This window comes from Rana temporaria, chromosome 2, assembly GCF_905171775.1.
Source record: "Rana temporaria chromosome 2, aRanTem1.1, whole genome shotgun sequence".
Classification (NCBI taxonomy): domain Eukaryota; kingdom Metazoa; phylum Chordata; class Amphibia; order Anura; family Ranidae; genus Rana; species Rana temporaria.
The window spans coordinates 202,374,204-202,385,913 of record NC_053490.1 but is presented as its reverse complement, the minus strand read 5'-3'; positions in this window follow the sequence as shown (position 1 = coordinate 202,385,913).

Sequence of the window (11,710 nt, the reverse complement as noted above, 5' to 3'; positions counted from 1 at the left end):
CCATTGACAGTTAAATCAAACATTTCTACTCTACACTGCCCGTTGCTTCAGTTTTTAAAAACCAGCCCAGCCTTCTGAAGGCATTTTTTTTTTTTACAGTTAATGCTTACTACTTAGAGAAAAAAATGTGTTTAAAATGTGATTAATACATCTTTATACATTAAATAGGAGGCCCTATATATACTGACAATGTTTTAAGATATGGTCAGCATTGCTAAGCTTAAAGCCTCGTACACACAATCATATTTTCCGACGGGAATTGTGTGATGACAGACTGTTGGCCTAAAATCTGACCGTTTGTGCGCACCATCAGACAATTGTTGTCCAACTTTCCACCAACAAATGTTGGATGGCTGGCTAATAAATTATCCGGACAGCGGTCTGTTGTCAGATTTTCCTATCATATGTACACATATCTGTCACAAAAAAGTCCAAACACGCATGCTCAGAATCAATGCTCACTAAACACAACATTAGCAGAAGGTGCCCAAAGGGTGGCGCTCAGGAGCTGAAATTTCACGTAGTACATCACTACGTTCATGTTTGTTGGCTGACAATTGTGTGCCATTTGTATGCAAGACAATTTAATGGCCAACGCCCTTCAGACAAAAGTCTGACGCTTTGTCTGTAAAAAATCCGATCGTGTGTACGAGGCTTTAGATAAGGGTTTGTTTTGTCTTCTTTCACCTCTGTTACGTATTAACACCTTTATGTGACTTTTTAATACTGACCTTATATGCCGGCATTTTTCTGTTCCACCACACTCAGACTCTGGTTATGCCACATTATTAAATACAGTATACAAATGGGATATTCTCCAAATATAAACTTCTTCTTAATATATGTGTCAACTTACTTGCTTTGTATTACAAAAACAACTTAATTTTTACAGTAAGGAGACTGTTGTGTAAATATGTTCCAGGCTTATTGCCAGCATTGTGGATAAACTGTAATGGCTTAGAGCAAGTTCCCAATTCTATAGATGTCTTGTGTTAACTGCCAAATAATATCCTACACTTAAAGAAGTCTTCTCGACTAATATTTTAAAAAACACAAAGCAATGTAAATGTTTATGGGGTATTTACAAGATCCTTTCAATGTACATAGATTTATTAATACACTATCATGTGTTTAATGTAATAGTATATATATATATATATATATATATATATATATATATATATATATATATATATAAACACTATCGAACCCATTTATTTGCCAGAGTCAGTCTCTCCTGCACTTCATTGTCAGGAAAAACACTCACTAACTTCCTATTCAAAGAGCAGAGGTGAAAATGCTGCTTCATTGGCTAGTGAGCTGTCTAGACTCTAGAGGCAGACAAAGTGTGACACCTGCCTGGCTATGCATTGTGGCAAAAGCGTGCAAATCAGAGTTACAAACCTTTTGACAGGTGTAACACTACATATGTATATTTTATTTATCTAATCAACGTTTGCTTGACAATAGTTTCAACGAGAAATTGTGCTAATAGAATGTTGTGCACCAAATACATAAAAGAAACTCTAAATAATATAACTTAAATAAAAGCATACTTTGTATACCATTAAAAATATATAGCTACTGGTCTTTGTGTTTGCTCATTTGGTGCCAAAAACCCAATTTATAAGACTACATATATTTGTCTAAACTGAAATTGAAGTCTTGAACCTCATGCACAAAGGGCATTAAAAGAAAAAACTACCTGCAAAGCCAGTACCATCGCATGGAAAAAGTGTCTGTAAAAACACGCCGTTTTTAGCAACATTTATCTGCCCGCTTCTATTGTCCTCAACCAAATCCAATTACTACAGCTTAAAAATACTTGTGCGGCTTAAAGGGGTTGTAAAGACAAAAATATTTTCCTCTTAAAGGGGTTGTAAAGACAAAAATATTTTCCTCTTAAAATTAAAGTCTGACAGTAGCTGATAAAGTAAAAAGTAATGTTTTTCATTATAACTAGTTTGATACCTGTTGAAATCGAGCTGATTTATTCACCTCCAGCACTCCTGAATCATTATTCTCACTGACTTCCTGGTTTGCGGTGCGCATTCATTCTTGCTACATCACGGCCTAATGGGAACTACAGTTCCCATAAGGCCGGGTACACACGGACAAACATGTATGGTGAAAGCGGTCCGTCGGACCGTTTCCACCATACATGTCTGCCAGAGGGCTTCTGTACGATGGTTGTACACACCATCGTACAGAAGTCCGCGCGTAAACAATACGCGGGGCGTGTCCGCGGTGTCGCCGCGTCGATGACGCGGTGTCGCCGCGACAATGACGCGGCGACGTGGGCGGCCCGCCTTTAAAATGCTTCCACGCATGCGTCGAAGTCATTCGACGCATGCGAGGGACGGCGGGCGCCTGGACATGTACGGTAGGTCTGTACTGACGACCGTACATGTCCGAGCGGGCTGAATTCCAGCGGACTGTTTTAAAACAAGTCCAGGAATATTTGTCTGCTGGGAAAAGGCCCGGCGGGCAAATGTTTGCTGGAATTCGGCCCGCTCGCGCCCACACACGACCAAACATGTCTGCTGAAACTGGCCTGCGGGCCAGTTTCAGCAGACATGTTTGCTCGTGAGTATGGGGCCTTAGACTTAGCCTCCATGCCTGTGAGGGATAAGAGTGCATCTTCACACAGGGCTGTAGTCATAGGGAGGGGGTGAGCACATTCTGCTTTCCACCATGCAAAACAGCTCAGATGCTGGTGGAAAGCAAGAAGAGGAGAGACAGGAAATGGCATTTTCAAACCTGGATTACTGTATTTTGAAGGTCAAAAGGAAAAACGAAGTAAGTGATATTTAAATGCTCTAGCTTACAGCAATCAATTGATCTAATAAAAAACAAACCTTTAGTGTTCCTTTAACGGTGTATAAAGTTCAGCTGCGTGAGGCATTATAACAGCTGTAAGGCGGCTGCTCCAGATTGCACTGGCCCTGGGTTTTTTGCAGCTTGAAAACGCCTATGCCACTTTCAGCTACTAATAGCCTATGTGTGCATCAACACAAAGAACATAGAGAGCCATTTTTAAGCTGTAAAAATGTCCAGTGTGCATGAGGCCTTATTGTTAGACAACGCACTTTATTCCTCCAGTTTTATTTAATTACCCGGTTTCCTTGTGGCTATACATTCAGCCAGGACTTTTTTTCAGCAGGAGTGCAGGGGAACACAGTTCCGGCACTAGACATGTGCATGACAAAAACAAATAGTTTTGTTTAATTTTTGATTTGTTAATCTAGTTATTTAGTTTAGTTAAATTCATATTCGGAATTCGTATTCAGAATTTCCTTCAAATTTACAGTTTTTTTTTTTATTATTCCAAACTATTGAATCAATACATTTTGAATCAGTCAAATCGAAAACTTTCGATTTTTTTATCAATTATAATGTGGCAAAGTGAACAAACAAAAGAAAAATCATCATATGATTACAATGATTCTTTAAATCCCCTTTGGCTTAACTAAAACAGCATTATTTCTAAACTCTAACAACACACACAGTATTTGATTTCAGCAATATGTGTACAGTTAGAATTCTACTGAAATTCGATATATAAAATTAGATTCTAATTTCAGTCCGAATTTCCAAAATTTGTTTTGTTATTCAGAGCATTCGGTAAAAAAAATGTATACTGTAATTCAGGTATTCGGCTATATCCGAATCTCTGATTAACAAAAATTTGTCGGAATATTTCAGAATGAAACAAAACCGCACATGTCTATCCGACACCTCTAGAACTGAATGTGTGCAATGACAAGGGGTGTTGGAGGGTCTATTGCTGTTGGTGGGGGATCTGTTGTTCCTGGGGGTGGGTCTTAAGTTGCAGAGGGTCAATTGTTGCTGAGAGGAATATACTGTTGAGGGAAGGGTCTAATGTTGCTGGAGGATCTATTGATGCTGGCTGTTGGGAGTCTATTGTTGCTTGGGTGGATCTATTGTCACTGGGGCATCCATTGTTGACTAGATCTATTTTACTTCCTTTCTTGTTATTAAAAAAATCCATACAAAAAATACTTAGCACCACAAAATAATACTGGGTTCTGTAGTCTCTAAAAGGGGTGGAACCAAGAAACGGTGCTCGGAGGTAGGTAGGGGACAGAGTTAAAGGGTGACTTGGAAGAGAGTAGTTCCTGCACCTATTCTCTAAGAAAAAAAGGAATAGTTTTGGCCAGATTTCTAAAGACCAGAAATCTAAATGGAAAATGATACTGTTGTTCCAAGTTCTTTGACATCTAAATGTATTGTCTGCATGGAAGAACAGTTTTAGTTACAATTGAAAAAATGTCCAATACTCTAATAGTAGAACGTTAATAAAATAAAATGTTCTTAGTAAGGAACCTACATTCCACATGAATAATTATGCTATCAAAATTAGTGTGTGCTGTTAATTTCTCCTGTTTCTTTTTGCCAGAGGCTTCCATTTTGTTGAAGCCCAAAGCCCCAGCAGTAAATCATAAAGTGGAACTAAACTCATTGATTTAACTGTTTAAAAACAGTCCTGGAATGGCGAGATCACAGTTGTGTCCTCAACGAAACTGTCAAACTATGAAATGGCTGTTATAACTTTTAGGCCTCATGCACACTTGACGTTATATAAACACCAATAGCTTTAGCTGTACAATGCTGCATTAAAAATTTGTTTTGCCGCATTTTTTAGCATTTGCGTTTATAGCAAAACTATATTTTCTCAAAAACTCGCAAACAGCGCATAGCTGTGTTTTTTATAGTTCGAGCTAGAGTGTTTATACAGTTGAAAAACTCTTCAAAGTAGTTCTGGGTTCTTTTTCCAGCCTGAAAGAGCCACTGCCAAAAAACGCTGATAACAGCCTATGTGTGCATGGCTGTAAAAAAAAATTTAAAAAATGGCTAACGCCCAAAACAGTTGCTGTAAAAATGCCCAATGTGCATGAGGCCCTATTGGTTGAACTAGATGGACTTGTGTCTTTTTTTCAACCAGACTATGTAGCTATAAGGCCACTTTCACACTGAGCGCCTGGAAACTGCCTCTTCTGCTGCTCAGTGTGAAAGCCTGAGTGCTTTCACACTGTGGCGGTGTGCTTGCAGGACAGGAAAAAAGTCCTGCAAGCAGCATCTTTGGGGCATGCAAGAGAACATGGACTGAGGGGGAGATAGAACTGTCTATGCTGGCTCTGTGATGTTCTATGAGAGACACACTCTCCGCTCAGAGCCGTGCTGAGAAGGCAGATGGCACTGATGAGTACTGACAGGCTGCATTTATGAGCACTTATAGGAGGCACTAATAGGCTGCATTGACAGGTGGCACTGATAGGCAGCATTGGTAAGCACTGATAGATACTGATATGCAGCATTGATGAGCAATGATAGATGCTGATAGGCAGTCCCACTTTTGTCTATGAATGAAGCCCCACTGTGTATCGCACTCACCATGGCATTGCCTCGATCACACACAGAAGGTATCTCCTCTCCCGACGTGTATCATGGAACAAACAGGAACTGTAGGTCTGTGTTCGGCAGGTTAGTAAAGAAAAAATATTGCGCTTATTTTGATAGAAAAGCAGCGATCAAAAAGTGTTATACATCCCGTGACCAAGTCCTGTCGTGACGAAACGTAGGGAGGCGGCGTTCTGACGTCACCGCGCATCTTCTACCCGGATACGGGCTGTGTGTCAAGCTGACCGGCTTGTTTTTATGCTCCATGTTTGCGGACTATATGTAAGTGCATTTTCACTTGATTTTACCAATTAAAGAAGGTTTTACGCTATGTGAGTTCCTTCTGTTTTTGCATACCCCTGGATGGTTCATCGGGAGTACTTATCCAACGTAAGGACACAGTTTATCAGGATTTCAGCGCTGTGGCTTCCTATGGGATACTATCCATCCTTGTCTCTTATCACACTATATTTGATCTCTTATAAATTGGAGATCAATTCCATCCGGTAAGAGGCTTTTATAATCTTGGTGGAGGACCTTTTCTTTCAAGCACTTTCTTTTGTGGATTCCGTGTTTCACTCGGGAGATTGTTCATATGAATTTGCCTGTGTGGCGGGACTGATTACCTATTTGAACTTTTCGCTCACTTATTATTTATTGATTATTAATTTAGCACGATCTCTTCCTTTTTTGCGTTTTGCTGTGTTCGGCAGGGCAGTGTGCTCTAGCAAGGTCCCCCCCTAGACGGGCTTGTGTGATAGTAGATGGAACACTGAATCAGTGTTTTGTCTATCACACAAGCAGGTCTAGCACAGCCAAACAAAGACCCAGCTCTCACACACAGCGAGAGATGCCCAGTGTCATACACGCAGGAGAGAGAGGGAGCGCTGCAGTCAGCTATAGTTCAAAGCAGCCTCAGGACAGGCAGCCTACCGGGCTGGGCCAGTCCGGCCCTGGTGATGAGAGAGTGAGAGACTCGGCAGCGCAAAGCAGTTTTAAAAAAAAAATGATTTAAAACAGCCCATGTGACATGATTGTCTGGGGGGGGGGGGGGGATTTCCCTGTTGCCCCCCCCCCCCCCCCTGGATCCGTCGGTGCAGAGGGTGGAGCTTTAGGAAGCAGGATCAGTACTCAACTTTTCTTGAGTATGATTGTGGGGTGGTCTGGCAAGCCAAGCTGTTCTGCTACACCATTGATGACTGCATTTTTGCCACTGTCAGATCAGCTTTACTTTGTTTGGGTGTCACAAAAGGTGTGGTCTAGTTCTCATCGGGGTGATCCTCTATTGTCAGTTTCCTTCTATTGTGGGTTTGCACCTAGCACAGGAGCGAAAATATAAAAAATGGGCATGGAAGGTTCATTGATATGCCGAGGCTGATGCCTTTTAATAAAGACACAGCCGGCAAATCAAAACTTATTGATGTCATTACCCAGGGTAAAAAACAAAAAGCAGCTCCCTCACACTTTTGGGAACTGGCTGCAGTACTTTCTGTGCCTATGCAGGGGTGCTTTGTGAAAAAAAAAAAACCAAAAAAAAAAAACCAAAAAAAAAAAAACCAAAAAAAAAAACAAAAAAAAAACAAACAAAAAAAAAAAAGAATTCGGCCCCTCCCAATTTGGATTTGTGTATCTCTTTTGGGGGGCCTACAAAATGTATGGAGAGTAGTGCTGATTTAATTATGATACCTAGTTTAGCCAAAAAAAATAGCTGCCTGGAAACTGCATTTTGACTGCCAAGATGGTTGTCTTTGGTTATTACTCATGTGTCTGCCTAGGCAGACTTCCTTGCCATTATCTGCTGGTGCCCCACCATGCTCAGCAGCATCCAAAAAAAAAAAAAGGCTTCTGCAGAGCTTTGTTTTATAAGAGCCACGATAAGTGGTACACTGCATTTTTTGCTTTAAACACAAGTGTTTCATTTGCATTGCCCAGCAGTCTGCTGTTCCCTAAAGGGGAAATTGCCACCTGCCAAACTTGGTTCCAAGGCCGACCTTCCCAAGTCAGAAGACACCAGTGAACACCCCAAGGATGTAGCATTCACTAGACTAGCACCCCGTCAGTAGGGAGGCTATAATCTTACAAGAGGAATTTGATTTGGGGTTTTGGATCCCTATTGTGCCATCAAAAGCGACACTGGGGGTTATTTACTAAAGGCAAATCCACTTTACACTACAAGTGCACTTAGACGTGCATTTGCTGTAGATTTGAGGGAAACATGCAAGGAAATACACACAATTTTTGCATATACACAAATGGATAGTAAAATCAGTAGAGCTTCCCCTCAGATCTAAAAGGGACTGCACTTTCAAGTGCACTTGTAATGCAAAGTTGATTTGGGTTTAGTAAATCAACCCCCTATGTCTGCTAATTTAAAAGCATCACTTCAGTTTGAATCAGTAGCAGCTGATGAAACTGAGAAAGAACTGGAATTAGGTCACGACAGGCCCATACGATCTGTCTCCCTACCACGACTTGCGGGTTTCTTCAGTTGGTGTGGTATCCAGAAAAGAACAAGGAAAAATAGGATTTTTGTACTCACCGTAAAATCCCTTTCTCTGAATTCATGGACGGACACAGCATCTTATTCTTGACATTAGGGTATTAGTCTATCAGAAGAGGACTAGGCAGAAAGGCATGTTAAAGTGTTAAACACACATCAGAACTGTACAGTACCACCCTGGGGGCAGTCCCTCTAGGTACAACGCCTCTCCCTGCATGCAGCTCAGTTCATCAAAAAGCAGTACAAACATAGAACAGGAGGGGTGGGTGCTGTGTCCGTCCATGAACTTCGAGAAAGGGATTTTATGGAGAGTAAAAAAATCCTGTTTTCTATTTCGTTCATGGACAGACACAGCATCTTTATCCTTGACATTAGGGACGTCCCCCAAGCAGTGTCAAAAACGAGGGGTGGGCACAGCATATAAAACAAACTACCAACCAGAGCTCCGAAATAGAGGCGCTGGAACCTAAACAGCCACCTGCAGAGCCTTATGGCTGAAGTAAGCATTCGCCGATGCACTCCAATAACCTTGTAAATATTTGGTGAAAGGGAGAACAGGTGACCCGGTCACCGCTTACACACCTAGGAAACAAGATTTGTTGCCCAAGAGGCACCTATTGCCCTGAATGAATGCACTGTGACAGGAAAGGAAGGCACGCACCTGTCAGGGCATAAGCCTGACCGCCTGATCCACTGAAAAACGGGCCCTCCTGAGGGGCAACTACTGACACATAAAGGGGGTCAGACCTCCGAAAAGGAGCCGTAGCAAACAGATACACCCGCAGAGCTCATACCAAGCCCAAGGAAGGCAAGCAACCTCTTGGCATGTGTACATGAACGCCACTCAATCTCCACACAGAGATGTAGGCCCTCAAGTGCAATGGTTAGTCTTCCGGAAGATGACTTCCGTGCAATCAGCATGGTGGAAATTGCCGAAACGGACTACGGTCACTTGGTATCCGACTGTCAACAGCCACGTCACGAAGGCCAGCAACTGAGCAGGATGAAATGTATGACCTAGCAACAGAAGGTACTCTCACATTAGCAGCTGCCAAGGAACATCCGCCACCAGTCGTACTAAGGCAGCGTACCAGGGACACCAAAATCAATCTGAGGCAATTAGACTACTCGGACCCCCTCGGCCTCTACTCTGCGAAGCAGACGAGGAAGAGTATTTGCAAGAGGAAAGCATAACTTAGCAGATATTGTCCGCTCAGGGCGTCCGACGCGACCTTCCAGGGATCGTTGAACTTTGCCACAACCTCAAAATCTTCCGATCTGGCCGAGAAGCCAGGAGATCCCCATCTGGCAATCCCCATCTCTGGTAAAAGAGTCGAAACACCCATGGGTGTAGCGACCCTAGTCCATGGCCCAGCAACTGGCTCAGGGAGTCCGCCAGCTAGAGTTCTACGCCCGGACTGTATGCGGGTGATAGAGCCAGTATATTCCGCTCTGTTCACCACAGGATGTGAGCGACAGAATGCTGCAGCCAAACGACTTGTTCCCCTCGATGGGTGACATATGCCAACGCCGTGGCATTGTCCAATTGGATCCTGACTGAACGCTCCCGCAGCCCCCATGACTGACCGGCAGGTGGGGTTCTTCCCTGTGTCCAGCGACCCTGTGTCATCCAATAAAAGGGAAGCGACTTCCCAGACTAAAAGGCCGGAGCCCTCAGCCACCAGATCAGGGAATCCCCCTGACTAGCCGCTCACCCGGATTTGACCATCCAGGGACAATGGAGACATGTCCCATGTTGACAGGATCTTCGTTTGCAAGACTCGAGTGTGGAACTAAACACACAGTACCACCTGAAAGTGGCTATCATGAAAAACCCCAGGACTCGCATGCAAAAGCGCAGAGACCACCACCAGCGTGACGTTCATCGCTGTACCGCAGCCCGAAGAGTCTGCAACTTGCGAAGGGAGGGAAAAAAATAAAAACTCTCGCCTTTGAGGAGTCCAGATCTAACACAGATATTCCAGCCGTTGAGTCGGCACCGACTACTGGAGGTTCAGTACACTCCCAACGAGTCTGACTAGTGATCGCCTCAACCTCCCTTAATTCTAAGGCGGAAGCTGCTTTCAGACAGAGATCGAGCAAAAAGCCAGCTTGCCCAGTATCGGGGCAAGCACCTTTAAGAAACACCTGGTGCCATCGCCAGGCCAAAAGGGAAAGCAGAGCCACAATCTTGCAGCGCTCATCCAAAACTGCAAACCGCAGAAAACTCAGATGCCTGATGCATAAGGGGACTTCAATAAAGTGCGTCATTGATGTTCAAGGATGGTAGAAACAAAGATCCCCCAGACGGAGTGCAGCGACCACAGAGTGAAATACTGCCATCCTGAACCTTAGTGCTTTAACAAAACTGTTGAGAGTCTTGAGATCCAGGACCAGACCGACACCTCCCTTCTTTAGGACTACAAAACAGATTCCTTGAACATTATTCCGGCGCCGGCACAGGGACTATCACCCTGCGCATCAGCAGGTCCTGCACTGCCCCAAGCAAGGCGGCCCGGCAAGCCAGAAGGGGATGAAGGTTGCAGAAAAAAAAATCAGTTTGGTGGACAAGAAAAAACTCCATCTTGTACCCTGATGAAACCACTTCAAAAGACCCACTGGATGGAAGTAGGGAGTTCCACCGAGCTGCAAACTCACGAGGTCGGGCGGGGGCAAAACCACCATGTCGCTGCAGATGTGCTCACAGGCATGTTTTGCTTGCGAGAAACAGGGATACTTTAAGTCCCTGTCGGCCTGGGAACGCTTACCTGCGGGCCCAGCGGAACTTTTTTTTTGAGTATGTGGGAGCACCGTGCTCTCATCCCAAACGACATTTTCAATGATGCCACTTGGCGAGGCACCAAAAGCCTCTAACCCAGGCAGAGCAAATCCGCCAGAGCCTCCTTGGACGTCTGGTCCGCAGACCCGCAGTTTAGTCAAATCGTGCGGCGTAGCCCCACCGCAGATACTGATGGAACTGGACAACCAGGGAGCTGTATCTAAAGCTGCAATGCAGACAGACATATCCCTTCCACCTGAATCGTGGCAATTCCCTGGACACCGGAGGGTCCCATCGGGGGAGATGTCCTTTTCCAGGAACATTCCTCACGGGATAACAGACAGCAAATGTGATCTTTTTTTTAAACGCGTCGGCCGTTTCCTCTCTCGGCATAAAAAAACTTACCAAATGGCTAGGTAGGGAAAACCTAGCAGTGCGGGCCGGCCTGTGAGACCCAGAAGGGAACAGCGCCTTAATAGATGCCCTCGCCGTATCCTCCAATATTGGGGATCCCGCACCCAGTGAGAAGTGCTCCATAAGCTCCTTTTGTGCGGACCTGGAACACGGAAGAATCAAGGGATCTGATCCGCCCTGTCTGAAAAAGTCCTGGTCCGCATCTTCTGACCTGTCAGAGCAGAGGACATTTGCCACAGCAAACCTGAGTCTGAATCAGAACTTCTCCCAGAAGATGGTGGAGGGGGCGTTTTTACCCCCCTTGAGCCCTCACACTGCTTCCACCCTGGCAACAAGAGTCTCCAGGACCGCCGACATAGTTTGCACAGGCTCCTTCCCCTCCCCCTGTGACTGAGGTGTTCCCCATGTCACCCTCTCTTCTGAGGGGATTACTGCTGTTCGCACCATTTAGGACTATTTGTGACCATTAGAGGCAGAAACTGGGTTGAAAACCACAAAATGGCCGCAAGCCCTGTAAAGCGCGCGGTCCACAAGAAAATGGCCGCTGGTCATCTTTATGGAAAGAAAGAGCGCGGACTACAAGAAAATGGCCACCG